This window comes from Amphiura filiformis, chromosome 6 (genome assembly GCF_039555335.1).
Source record: "Amphiura filiformis chromosome 6, Afil_fr2py, whole genome shotgun sequence".
Lineage (NCBI taxonomy): Eukaryota > Metazoa > Echinodermata > Ophiuroidea > Amphilepidida > Amphiuridae > Amphiura > Amphiura filiformis.
The window spans coordinates 45,116,416-45,130,711 of NC_092633.1; the positions used below are offsets into that span (position 1 = coordinate 45,116,416).

Consider the following 14,296-nt stretch of genomic DNA (forward strand, 5'->3'; position numbering starts at 1 on the left):
ACTTCCCTAGAAGTGGAGACGTCCCCAATCGGTATTTTCTATGCCTAGGGCTCCCCCTATGGGCTATGGGTGAAAATGTAAAAAAAAACACATTACTACAACTGGGTACTTATCATGCTTATATGGAGTAGGGTGAGGTCGGTTGTACTAAACACAAAAACACACAGGTCCCTGATTGGTAGGAGTTTGGTCCATTTAAAGTCCCCAGTCGACGCACAGGTCCCCAGTTGTCAAAAAAAAAAAATGGGTGTGTGTCCCCACAGTTGGACACACAAGTGGGTAGGGGTGAACTTTGAAGAAGTGAACACCATAGAGGCACTAATTCTGGCAACACATAAAAAGTAGCAGTCGCTAAGGCAAAACCAACATGGCATTGACTGGGACACTATATACCGAGATTTTGGACATAAATGCCAGTGATCTGAAAGGAAGTTCAAGGAAGCTTGGCATATCAACTTCAATAATGACAACGCAGTGGACGTTCCTCCTGAATAGGATAATTATACAAAATGATCCCTGATGTTCTATGCACAAGAAGTTCCCTAAATGACTCATTGACACTTCCTGTCATTCACAATTATTGACATCCCTGTGTTGACACGTCAGTGGCTCTGATTCTGAAAATTGCACACTCTAGAGTACCGAAAACTCAGCCCTCTCAAAAGGATTTCTCTAGGGAAAGATTAAATCCCACTAAGATTTATATATTGGTCAAATATAAAGAAATAATACGAAAATGTGTGCTACTTTGATCGTGTGTTTTAAATATCTTGAACGCCAGCATTATACGGCAGTTGTTGATGGCTTTAACTCAAAAAGAAATTGTCGTTTATTTGTTTTTGCATCTCAACTCTTCATTTGGTAACCATGGTAACGAAAATAAAATAAAATCCTTTGGGTTTCAATTATAACTTTGTCTTCTACTCACATGTAGCGTCAAAAACACATACTTCAGCAGTGCCAATATTGCCGATGATATTAGCTGCAGTAGTAGTTGCATCAACCAATTCAATCTGGAAACTTTCAACTCCTTCTATTTGTGAGTTTGTTATTGCAAATAGTAGTTCCATTTGTACAGTACGTATGGTATTGTCAGTAAATGTATACGTTCCAGCATTGAGAAGCGTTAAATCGTTTGACGGGTTGGGTGTTGGTGACAGTAAAACGACTACAAATAGAGCAAAAATAGGAAATTTCACTGGTTTCATGAGCTTAAAATATTACCCCAAATAAACGAATTGACATCGAATTACTTGCACTCAATGTAACTTTTTATATATATGTACAAAAACCACATTATGATCGTATCAAAAGACGGTCAACGCCAGGGTCTTGTTGATTTTCTTGCACAAATAATGCTAATGGTAACATTTTACAGGTATTTTTTTAATTGTATTTTTGTGATCTTCTTAGCCTACCTCCAACTGTGTTCGGTGTCACTGGCAACACACCACCTCGTACTAGTCTGACTGATAAGATATCACCCTCGTACACATGATATTGCTCGTCTGCAAATTCTATCCATGCTATTTGTAATAAAAATCAGAGAAAAAGAAACTAGTTGATGATCCTGTCAATCAAAGTCCTCAAAGCCTGTGATTGGTTAGTAGTGCGTAAAAGGGATCTGGTGCGTTCATTGGTGAAAAGGAATCGCAGAAAATGGCGAACGATGTCGGTAAGGAAAAAGTAAGCTTTTTGGCGTTGTAGTGTTGATATGGTTCCTATCAAGTGTAAGTTGTAGTGTTGATATGGACCTAACTTTTGAGACGGTTTGTATGTTTGAATGTGCATCGGGCACACTGGCTAATCCGCTGCGTTCAGAAATGTCAATCATCACGACAAACCGTTTCTGAGTATGATTGACGGGTGGCTTCAGACGCGAACTAGTTTTTTTGTATCTGACTTCTGTCATAGGAGGAAAATGAAAGGAAATCATAGAGTGAGACCTCTGGAGTGAGACGAGTACGCAATAAATCGGATTGGGATAAAAGGGTAACAAAGCATTAGTGGTTAAACATGACGAGATTGTGACAATGTTATTTTTTAAGTGTTTGGATTCACACGAACTATGCCGTATTTCATAACGATCATGGTGATGTATTAATTTGTGAACAGCCTAGTCTTTAATACTTAATAAAAGCATCAATTTGGTTATGGTATGTGGTATTATAAATTATGAGCATGTTGGAAAAAACGCGTATTCGTGAGATCATAATTATAGCTGCTTTCGGTAAAACAAACTGTCTTTCTGTGACCCTGAAACTGAAAATGATTCCATAACTTATATACAGAATGTTATAATGTAGCTTGAGAGCTGTCGTGGTTCGGGAAAACCACAAGAAATAAGTAGCAAGCAAGCAAGTAAGAATATCGTAAGATTATAGTTACATGTTGCATCAATGACACAGACTTCAGCGGTGCCAACATTTCCTATGATATTGGCTGCAGTCGTAGCGGCATCATCAAGTGCAATTTGAAAACATTCAATATCCTCGATCAGTGAATCCGTTGTCCCCATAAGGAGAGACATCTGCATAGCACGTATTGTATTGTCAGCAAATGTTACTGTTCCGGTACTTAATAGAGTAAGATCAAGGGTCGCATCAGGTATGGCTTCAATTAACACGGCTGAAACAAATTGTGATATATTGTGGTATACTAAAGCAATAATAATATTAATTTTCTTAAAAACAACACTAAGTGTTTGAGCACCTTTAATCCGACCACAATCCAGAAAAACAACAACAGTATTTTACCCATGCATTTTTATGTTGTTCAGAATGTGTACAAAATCTAAGAAAACATTCCTTATTGGTAGAAAACCACTACAGCTTAATATTGCAATAAAAAGATGCCATGAACATCCAGGACATGGCAAATGTTGGTATTTATCATATTTATACATCGCCTTTCACATATGCACATGTATCAAAGCGTTTTACATTTATTCCGCTGTCGTTAGAATATGGCATCTGCCACAAAATGCCCAAGGCATGCTCATACCTTTGGGCGGCGCTCAATGGACAATATTCATAACAGCTCCCCAATTCACCCCTGGGTAGAGAGAGGCAAGTAAGGTAAAGTGCCTTGCTCAAGAGCACAACACGATGGCACCGCCGGGGTTCGAACTCGCAATCTACCTCTTACAAGGCAGAGCCCGTACCTACGAACCTAAAATCCTCGATTTCCCTGTAAGACATTCCTTCACCAGAAAGCACTGGTACTGTTATGAGCAAAAGCCTTCGGTTCCGTTCCGTTCATAATTATCTATTAAATCGTGTCATTTTGCAGAAAAATGTACTGTTTGATAAATACCTCCAATTGTATTTGCAGCCGTCGTCAGAACTCCATTCCTAATCAGTCTGATGTCAAGCGTTTTCCCTTCAATAACAAAATACTGTTCGTCTGCAAATTCGATTGTTGCTACATGGATTCGACAAGAAAAGAAATTACGAAGAGTTTTCATTCTTTAGGTCCATGTTTTTTTCTATTTCAAATTTTCGGAAACTGCTCACCAAAAATCCATATTAGATACTTTTGGGTGATGGTGGCTCTGAAAAGAGCCATTTGATATCCTTATATTAAGTATTGAAATTCCAACTGATGTATATTACATTGTTTAAAGGACAAACGTTACTTTAGGTAGCTTATGAAATTACATGAATTTCATGTGATTACACACAACTGTCATATGACAGGAAACTTCAACTGAAATAATTTTTCAGCACGGACCTTAAGGTTCTTTATCTCGCAAGGTCTATTGCGAATTATATGTTTGCATTCCGTCCCGTTAGGTTGATATTTACCGTTTTATGTATAATATAACGGAACTTCAGAACTATACCGATATCATCGAAACAACAACAAAAGCAACGAAACATTCAAAAACATATTGCACAATTGAATGTACTTACATGTGGCATCAATAACACACACTTGTGCTGAACCGATATTTCCTACGATGTCCGCTGCAGTAGTTGTAGCGGCGTCTAGTTTGATTATGAAACATTCAATGTCTTCAACGAGTAAATCCGGTGTCCCCATAACGATATTCATTTTCACTGCGCGTATTGTATCATCAGTAAAAGTCATTGTTCCAGCGCTTACCAAACTGAGATCATTGGTGGCATCCGGCAGCGCTTCAAATTCAACCACTGAATTGAAATGTAATATACATAGGCAAATTATTACAGAACAATATCATGTACATACGTACTATTCTTAGTGATGCAGGTAAAACAATGAAAGAGGCGTGGTCCAATTTTCATGTTCTGTTTCTATCTTAGATTGAGGCCTACCATTAAAACAATAAGTTTCAAAAATTTTAGTTGCTCCAGAGGTTTTGATATGAGAAGCAAAAACGTGTATAACAATGCCCCATAGGATAGTACATACATTTCTCGTGGGTTATAATACAAATCAAGTTTTTGTTCTCACCATTTTAACGAAAAACATCCCGGACGTTAAATTTTACTGGGATAATGAGAACAATGAGCTTTCTTCTGGGTACCAAAATCTCAACTTTGACGAGGGAAACTAGAGGATGAGGCTGTCAATCGGGTCAAAGACCTTTAAGGGGACAGAGTTGGCAAATTATATCACAAGACCGGGTTTGTAAATTCTTTGGTTCACTATTATTAATTTCAGATAAAATATAGACCAATATGGGGCTCAATGAAAAGAGGGGCTAAATGTTACATGGGGTTAAATTTGAAAATGCTCATATTGTTATAAAACTATATCAATGCAAATCCCTCTGGTCATAAAGATTCAGTTTGACCTATCTGTGATGAATCGTTTTCGAGTTATAAGCAAAAATTCACGAGAAGGTGTATAATGTACTTATATTGTTATACCTTAACCTCACGTTTATACACTCTGTGAAGAATGTGTTTTGGGGTTGTTGTTGTTGTTGTTTATCTGACTTGAAAAGGGAATGCATAAAAGCTTGTGATGCCGTATGATAATAGATGTAGCTGTTGGCTCTGCCCTACCATATGTTAACTTTAATGCTTGCTTTTACGTTTGTAACTTTCAAGTATACCTGCATTTGTATTTGCAGCCGCTGGCAGCACTCCTCTCCTAACCAATGTGACCTCAAGCATTGAACCTTCTACGACAAAATACTGATCTTGAACAAATTCAATGACAGCTACAATATAAAATATATAATACAAGGACAATAAAATACGATAAAAAGTTCTTCAATAGGTCTCATGGTTCTGAAGGCAAGGTAAAGGTTTAAAAGAAAAGAAGCCCAGACTTGATATTCATCCGCAGGGGCGCAGCCAGGATTCATATCGCCCTAGTCCTCTAGACCCGAGTTACAGAGATTGGCGACATGAGCATGTTGGACGCCCTCATACCATTTTTGATGACCCTGACCAGGCCCATAGCGCCCCATTCCCTTCCCCCTCTACACTTATGCCCCCGTCAGACTTTCCTGCCGCTTGCCGCTGCGTTTCAACCAATGACAAGCCTTTATTGTGTCCGTTCGTCTGTAATGCGCGTGCGCCACGCCGCTCAGCGGCAAGCGGCAGGGTAGTATGAAACCAGCATTATTGCCACACCCATGATGCATGCCCTCCGAACACCTTCCTCATCAGCAACCATGCCAAATTCAACAGAATGCAACAACTGGAGTGCTTACCCTCAACGGCATTGGGACGTGCAGATTAACATAGAGGTGACTGATATTGTTGCAGAAAGAAATTACGCATACAGCACATAGAACCCCTCCACTCAAACCACTCCGGGGGGGTTGAAGGTTAAATTATGTCATAAGTTGGATGAACAGGTCGAAAACAAGTTCACTTCGCTTACATAAATTATGTATCAAACTGTACTTTGTAAACTTACACGTTGCGTCAATAACGCAGACTTCCGCCGTATCAACGTTGCCGATTGTATCGGCAGCATTCGTGTTTACATCGTCAAATTTGATTTCAAAACATTCAGTGTTTTCTACAAATAAATCCACGGTCCCCATTACTAATGCCATCTGCATGGAACGCACGGTGTTGTCGACAAATGTAACTGATCCTAATAATGACAGGTCACTTGAAGCATCCGGCAGAGTTTCGAAGACAATCACTGGCAAAACAATGCAGAGAATTTAGAAATTCACACAGGGATTGTGAATTTCAAATGGTGTAACCTGAATGGGTGACACCATTTGAAATCTACGAACACCAATTGTGTGGGAGACTAAGGACATGTATTCCATAGGGGATGTATGGAATTAGGGTACCATGGGTAGAAATAATGATATTTATAGAATAAAGGTATTGGTTTTAGTGCCTGGAGTATATCTCTCGTCTCAAATAACACGGGCGACATCATTATTTTAAGTAAAACATTGTTTTACGCCAAAAATAATGATGTCGCCCGTGTTATATGAGACGATAGATGCACGACAGCGGCTATAAACAATACCTTTAATCTCATTCTTAAACACTTCAATTCAAATAGAAATATCATAAGTATTACAAATTGTAATCAAATTAAATCCTACATTTTATAAGTAACTACCTAGTACTTCAAATCGATCAGTCCCGTTGTTGCTATGCGCCTCCGATTGGTTCAAATAGCGAGCACGCGTATCGCGTTGATGCACACGCGCTGACCCGTGTGATATCGTGTCATATCACACGGGTAAGAACCAATGAGATTGCAGGAACGTTCTCAAGTGTTTAAGAATAGTTATTGTTAACCACTGTTTACATGAAGAAAACACCATAATAAGGAGTAGCCTACTTAGCTTTTAGCTTTCATATTAACTTATTAGTAGAGTAGCCTGTTGATTGTATTCATCGTAGTTCAGCCTTTGGGACTTTAATGCTATGCCTGCTAGCCATGCGTTTCAACGGAAAAGGTTCAAGTTTTGAATTTTTTTCACAAAATATCAAGAGCTATCTCAAGAACTACTCAACCAATACTAGGCTTGTTTGTACTCATTTTAATGCAATTTTCATGCTGATTCCAATTATGGTCACGAAAAGTTACATATCTGAAATTTTTGAATTGAAAAAAAAAATTGAAACATGTCGTCTGCAGTCGACACCCGCGCGAAGAAAGTTAATGCTTCCCTGGAATAATGCTTTGCACGCACTCCTTTCTCGTAAGTATTTAGTGTCTCAATACCCGGATATGCTCTCTATTTCATAATAAAATACTTTTTAATTAACTATAAAAAAAACTTCGTGATGATGAGACAAACCTCCGTTAGTATTAGCCGTAGTTGGTAGTACTCCATTTCTAATCATTCGTATCTCAAGCATATTTCCCTCAACAACAAAGTACTGCTCATCGGCAAACTCAATCGACGCTGAAAATATCAATACAATACTGCAACGATTACTGTTTCCAAACATCTTATGACATAGGTTGTAGGGTGTGACAAAATGAGGACAACAACGATAAACAATAGAGTTTCAATATTAAAGCTAGATACCGTTGGTTTAAAAAACATCGGACTTGCTGGTCTATTTTTTTTATGTCGAGCATATCTAGGCATTAATAGCTGAAATCTAGGCGATAACGCTGACGAAACATCGGCCAGGCACAAGTGACTTGTGAACGAAGGGGATCGCCGTAGATAACTGGTCGGGGAATTTTTGCAGGACAGTCAAATGTAGCCAGCAATCGGGCTTATTACCCTGATCGGAACCGACTGTAACGAGGTCTTTTCTTTTCTTCATCTGCCCGACCATTACTAGATGAGCCACGGGGAGAGCGGAATTATTTCTTTGGTCCTGCGGGGAATTGAACCTGGGACCACTTGCACCAAAGGCAAAGACCTTACCAGTGTACCACGCTGCTCCCATGCAGCAGGAATAATCACTAGTGATTTAAAAGAACCAAGAACCAAAGAGACTATAATACCCAGCAAGTCGAAAATAAACATCAAAATAAAACATACTGTTTGAAGCATAAAGGGATAAGGATTAAATGTTGTAAATGTTATTCGTTTTAATGGAAAGTCTTTCTACGTCGTTTATTTTTTTCTTCTACCCGTATTACAAGCCTGTGTATCTTGTAATGGTATTTATACTTTTTAATTTACACAAAAAAGTCTTTCTTCTTTCCACGTCAATTGTTCACGTATTAATTATGCACTGCTTATTTTGGTTTTCAATTCTTGTTGGTATGTGTGTGGCACTGCCGCGCTGCGTCGTTACGAGAGCGACGTTAGTAACGCCAGATTCTTAAACGCTAATTAGCTTTGTAAAAAGTAGGCGTTTACACCATTTGGTTGAGAAAATACTTTTTAACCAAAATAGTTTATGTTACATGTACTCCCCGTAAATTCTTCTCGCATATATTTAGATCAAATAGCCTTTTAATAAATAATAAATAAATAAATAAATAAATAAATAAATATATAAATATATAAATATGCAAGAAGTATCAAACTGCCCGGTGGAAAAGTGCTCAATACTAAATATATAAATATATATATAAATAACATTTCACTATTTATAGTAACATTACATGTTGCATCAATGACACAGACTTCAGCGGTGCCAACATTTCCTATGGTATTGGCTGCAGTCGTAGCGGCATCATCAAGTGCAATTTGAAAACATTCAATATCCTCGATCAGTGAATCCGTTGTCCCCATAAGGAGAGACATCTGCATAGCACGTATTGTATTGTCAGCAAATGGTACTGTTCCGGTACTTAATAGAGTAAGATCAAGGGTCGCATCAGGAATGGCTTCAATCATTGTCACTGAAACGGCAAATTTTACAATAATTGTGTAACAGAAAAGAGCATTAGTATTATTCTTGATATATTATGCTTATTCTGAAACAACATTTCGATTATTTCAAATTACCGTTTATTATTTCTTTTACCACTCGAATTTTTAGCCCATAATTTCTTTTTCTTTTTTAAATCTATTTGCAATGTTTATGAAAACAATACCTCCAATTGTATTTGCAGCCGTCGGCAGAACTCCATTTCTTATCAGTCTGATGTCAAGCATTGTTCCTTCAACGACAAAATACTGTTCGTCCGCAAATTCGATTGATGCTTAAAAATGAAAGACAGAGATAAAAAGAAATTCTGACAACTAGACAGAAAATGCCGTACTACACAGGTCGGCAACCAATCAGGGCGCGCCTTTGCCCTGACGTCAGACGCGAAAAGTCTGTTTATCTCTGTAATCTCTATAATAAAAATATTTATGTATTTGATTAAATTATTTTGTATTATTATTTATTTGTCGTCATAAAGTATTTGCCTTAAATTAAGTATTTTAAAGAAAGAATTATGTGAATAAAAGGAACAGATTCATCAAGATTATCGTACGAATAAACAAAATAGATATTAAACGTAACTCAATATTACAACTGTCATTAGTTTCTTTTGCCACAGCTTTGAGAGAATTTAAAATCCAACAAAATTATTGCAATATATGACCATAATATATGAGGTATGATTCCATTCCTGTGTACTTACAAGTTGCATCAATAACACACACTTGTGCTGAACCGATATTTCCTATGATATCTGCTGCTGTAGCTGTAGCGGCGTCTAGTTTGATAATGAAACATTCAATGTCTTCAACGAGTAAATCCGGTGTCCCCATAACGATATTCATTTCCACGGCGCGTATTGTATCATCAGTAAAAGTCATTGTTCCAGCGCTTACCAAACTGAGATCATTGGTGGCATCCGGCAGTGCTTCAAATACAACCACTGAAAAATAATATGTAAAAGAAAAATAAACGATTTTCCCTGGATTTTAACACTGGGATTATGGAAACTGTTGGGCCTCATAGCTGCTAAATTGTTGGTCTAAAGTATATAAAAGTATACATATTTAGAATGGCAAAGACCAGATGAATTCATCTGCGAGGCTCAGGGTGTTTTTTGCCAAATTTTTTGCGTGAATTCTGGACTTAATTAAATTTATATGATAGTTAAAGTAATAATTTGAGAAGGAGATAGGAAATAATTATTATGTGCGTGTGCTCTTCTTCAACTATTCCCTCGTCTGCTTGTTGTTGTTTGGTTTTTTAATGTTATTGTTGTTGTTATCCCACTGCTGCTGTTGCTGTTATTGTTGTTGGTTTATTTACTGTTTGTTTTTCGGATACCTGCGTTTGTATTTGCAGCCGTTGGCAGCACTCCTCTTCTAACCAGGGTGACCTCAAGCATTGAACCTTCTACGATAAAGTACTGATCTTGTACAAATTCAATCACAGCTGAAAATATATAGAATTCAAATTATATCTAACTAGTATTATACAGCTTCTGTAAGTTATATTAATTCGCACAGTAAACATAATTGTTTTTGTTCAGGCTTCTTTATTTACTTGAATAAAGACCCGGGCTCATTCTTTGTCGAAAACACGTAACTGAAATAATATCAGAAAGCCACTGGACATGATTAATAAAAAGTAAAGAAAGGGACGACTCTTAAAAGTAGACGATGATTTCCTTTTGATTATATGAGTAGTACCAGAGATTTTATATAATGAGATAAGACACTCTCTACAAACTGCCTATACCATGCTATACAGCAGTTGAAGACAGGCAATTCGCAAGCGTCGTCGCCGGCCAAGTCTTACTACGATCGTGTAATGAGAAGATACCATAGAGTCCTACATAGAGATCTGAGGAAGAGACGGTCCGAATTGACCTAGTGACCTATAATTTATCCGAGAATCAAATTTTTTGTACCGCTCATAACAAAACAAAGAGTATAAGTACGCCAACCGCTGTCAATCATTCTAATGAACAAATAAAACAAGCTCTGGCAATGACGTAATCCTAATTATAAATGAGAAAATCACATTGTACATGTACTGTCTGCTGTACTAGATGTCTTCCAACAAGTGCCGGAGTGTCGCGGTCCTGGTAGTACACATTGTGTCAAAAATATCTTAGTACTTCATGGGCTATTTCCATCAAAACTTAAATATTGTTCAAATACTAACTCAAATGTTCTCTTACACATGTTGTATTATTTTTTTTTCTATAGCCGTAATTTGCTTAAAGAATGAACTTACACGTTGCGTCAATAACGCAGACTTCAGCCGTATCAATGTTGCCGATTGTATCGGCAGCATTCGTGTTTACATCGTCAAATTTGATTTCAAAACATTCAATGTTTTCTACTAATAAATCCACAGTTCCCATTACTAATGCCATCTGCATGGAACGCACGGTGTTGTCGACAAATGTAACTGATCCTAATAATGACAGGTCACTTGAAGCATCCGGCAGAGTTTCGAAAACAATCACTGGCAAAAAACAGAGAATTTTGAAATCAGAAGCGTCAAAATCAGAAGCGTCAAAATGATCAAATGAAAAGATATTATATTAATTGTGCTTGCGAAGAGCACGAAGATAGTCGTGTCGATCTCTGAGACAGACAACCAAATAATGTGACTGACACTGGCTGCAACATGAAGTGACACCATTGTGATACATATTTAAAACAAGAAAGAGCATTCGCGAAACAGGCGCATAATGCAGAGGTACAAAATTATTAATAGCAATGGGCGAGATGTCCTGTGTGATAGACTTTCGTCATCGTATTAATATCAGAGGCGCACCATTTGATTTCCAGGGGGCGCATGGGAGTTTTTTTTAAAACTTTGCCCACTAGTGAGACGGAACAACAATTGCCTCACTGCTGAGTAAAAATAATTATTTTTTCCCACCCAACTCTGTATTAAGCACATTTGTTTCCAATGGACATTTTATTGTGAAATGTCATTGTACAAGGAATACATTAAAAACAATTTTTCACATAGCCCCCGAATGAAAAGTATTTAATTATATTTGTAATCACTCAAGAAGCATTTTGTGTGAATTTTACATCCGAACTAGGTGCTATTAAATTTTTATGAGCCTTTTTATTTTACATGTAAAGTTTATGGGGTGACGATTAGAAATGGACGGCAATATTGAAAACCCTCATTTTGGGCCATTTTAGACACTAAAATAAAATTGCACTTAGTTCGGATGTAAAATTCACACACAATGCTACCTGAGTGAGTACAAACATAATTAAATACATTTCATTCGGGGGCTATAGCAAAAACAAAAAAACATCCTATACCTTAATGCAGGCTTCCTCAAATAGATTTGTTGAAGCGCCACATGAAATAAAAACAAACTGCAAAGCGCCACTCAATGGCTGCGAAGTCGCCGGGGGGAGTCAGAGGGGGTGTCCCCCCTGTGAAGCTATCGATTTTTTTAAATTTGAGGTGCAAATGATGCCATTTGATGCAACATTTTGTACTATTTTAGCCTGTCTTTACAAGGATAACATGGGAATCGCATTGTTTTTTGTTTTTTTTTTAAATCTAAACGGCGCCGCGCGCCACTCGGGAAGCCACGGCGCGCCACATGTGGCGCGCGCGCCGCTATTTGCGGAGCCCTGCCTTAATGGTTATGGAACAAAGGTGTAAGGTATACACGTATTAAGGTATACCGTAAAAATGAAAAAAATATTCAACGCCTTCGGCGTCAAAAAAAAAATCCACCGCCTTTGGCGGCGAAAACAAAAAAATTCTGCCTGACCCAAACTCCCATGTCCCTCTGATTCCTTATATGGTTTATGTCCACTGTTTGTTGTAAGTGTGTGTGGAGTTTTCAGGGTTTAGTCAAAGAATAACTCCTCTAACTCCTGTTCCTGTACAGTGTGCTGAGGCTTGTAGATCAACGTCTAGGCGTAGCGCACTATAAATCACTGCGGTTTTTTTTAATTAGTAAGCTAATTGCAAAATGAAACATAATAATAATACTAATAATAATTGCGACCAACCTCCGTTAGTATTAGCCGTAGTTGGTAGTACTCCATTTCTAATCATTCGTATCTCAAGCATATTTCCCTCAACAACAAAGTACTGCTCATCGGCAAACTCAATCAACGCTAAAAGTATTAAATATATGTCAAAGTTTCAGTTTTCTTCAAAAGAAGTCTCAATAATGTAAAACGGGTTCACGGTTGTTTGATTGCATGTAAAACTGTATTCATTTTACACTTTGAATGACATTTACTAAATTAAATCTGTTGTTTTGTCTTTTGTGTGTCTGCTTACTAAGTACAGATTTAGAATTTGTCATATTTTTCTAGGCTACAATTTTTACATGTGGCATCAATGACGCAGACTTGGGCTGTGTCAATATCTCCTATTCTGGACGCTGCTGTGGTGGTGGCGTCGTCTAGTCTTATCTCGAAGCATTCGATATTCTCAACAAACGAATCAGATGTTGCCATTACACTAGCCATTTGTAAAGCTCGTATGGTATCATCAACAAATGTATATGTCCCACTATTAAGCAATGAAAGATCACTGGTAGGGTCAGGAACAGCTTCGAAAGCAACCACTAGAAATGGACAAACATTTATTACAATGTTAACTCACAAAAAATAAATAGTAACCTTGTGAATATGTATTGATAAATAATAATAATAATAATAATAATAATAATAATAGTATTTATCACGAACGAAAAGAACTTTTAGTTTTATAATAATTCAAATAATCATGATAATGTACTTTTATACTCCATTTATGACCAACTTTCCCAAAGGAATATGAACACATAACGTAACCTAACTATCTTATCACTAATAACCTATAACCTAAACATAATCCTTAACAAATGCAAATGTTCCCTAAACATAACACTAACCCCTAACTCAAACTAGCCATAACTTTAATCCTAAGGTACTTGATTGGTACTGTGCAGTTCCAGGTGAGTACCAGTGCAGTACCACTGCTGATGGGTCGTGTGCATTAGCATCAATGGAACTTTGGAGCTACTCTGTGTGTACCAATCAGGTACCTAGTTAGCGAAGGTGTACATGTACACTGCACAGTGTGCAGGCGGCCGTAATAGGAATCTTGTAGTGTAATACTTTACCCTTAAACCCTAGCCCATATGCCTAACACTAACTCTAACCCTAATAATATCCCTAACTCCAACCCTCACCTTATCTCTAACCCTAATAATATCCCTAACTCCAACCCTCACCTTATCTCTAACCCTAATAATATCCCTAACTCCAACCCTCACCTTATCTCTAACCCTAATAATATCTCTAACTCCTACCCTCACCTTATCTCTAACCCTAATAATATCCCTAACTCCAAACCTCACCTTATCTCTAACCCTAATAATATCCCTAACTCCAACCCTCACCTTGTCTCTAACCCTAATCTTTTTCGGACCAATGACTCTACGGGCTATGTTCCCCTTTATTTGTTCCTATTCATTAAAAGGGCATTTCGTCATCCACAGCATCACCCCCCCACTTTTCTCCCCC

At 37.6% G+C, this 14,296-nt stretch overlaps 1 long non-coding RNA gene across 1 annotated transcript; it reads right to left on the reverse strand.

Moving 5' to 3' along the window:
• Positions 1-1,104: 1,104 nt before the first annotated feature.
• LOC140154261 (uncharacterized) lies at positions 1,105-2,461 on the reverse strand. The gene is made up of 3 exons (XR_011859288.1): positions 2,389-2,461; positions 1,419-1,526; positions 1,105-1,168 (listed from the first exon to the last, which is right to left on the reverse strand). It is a non-coding gene; the product is annotated as an uncharacterized lncRNA (long non-coding RNA).
• Between the last annotated feature and the right edge of the window lie 11,835 nt (positions 2,462-14,296).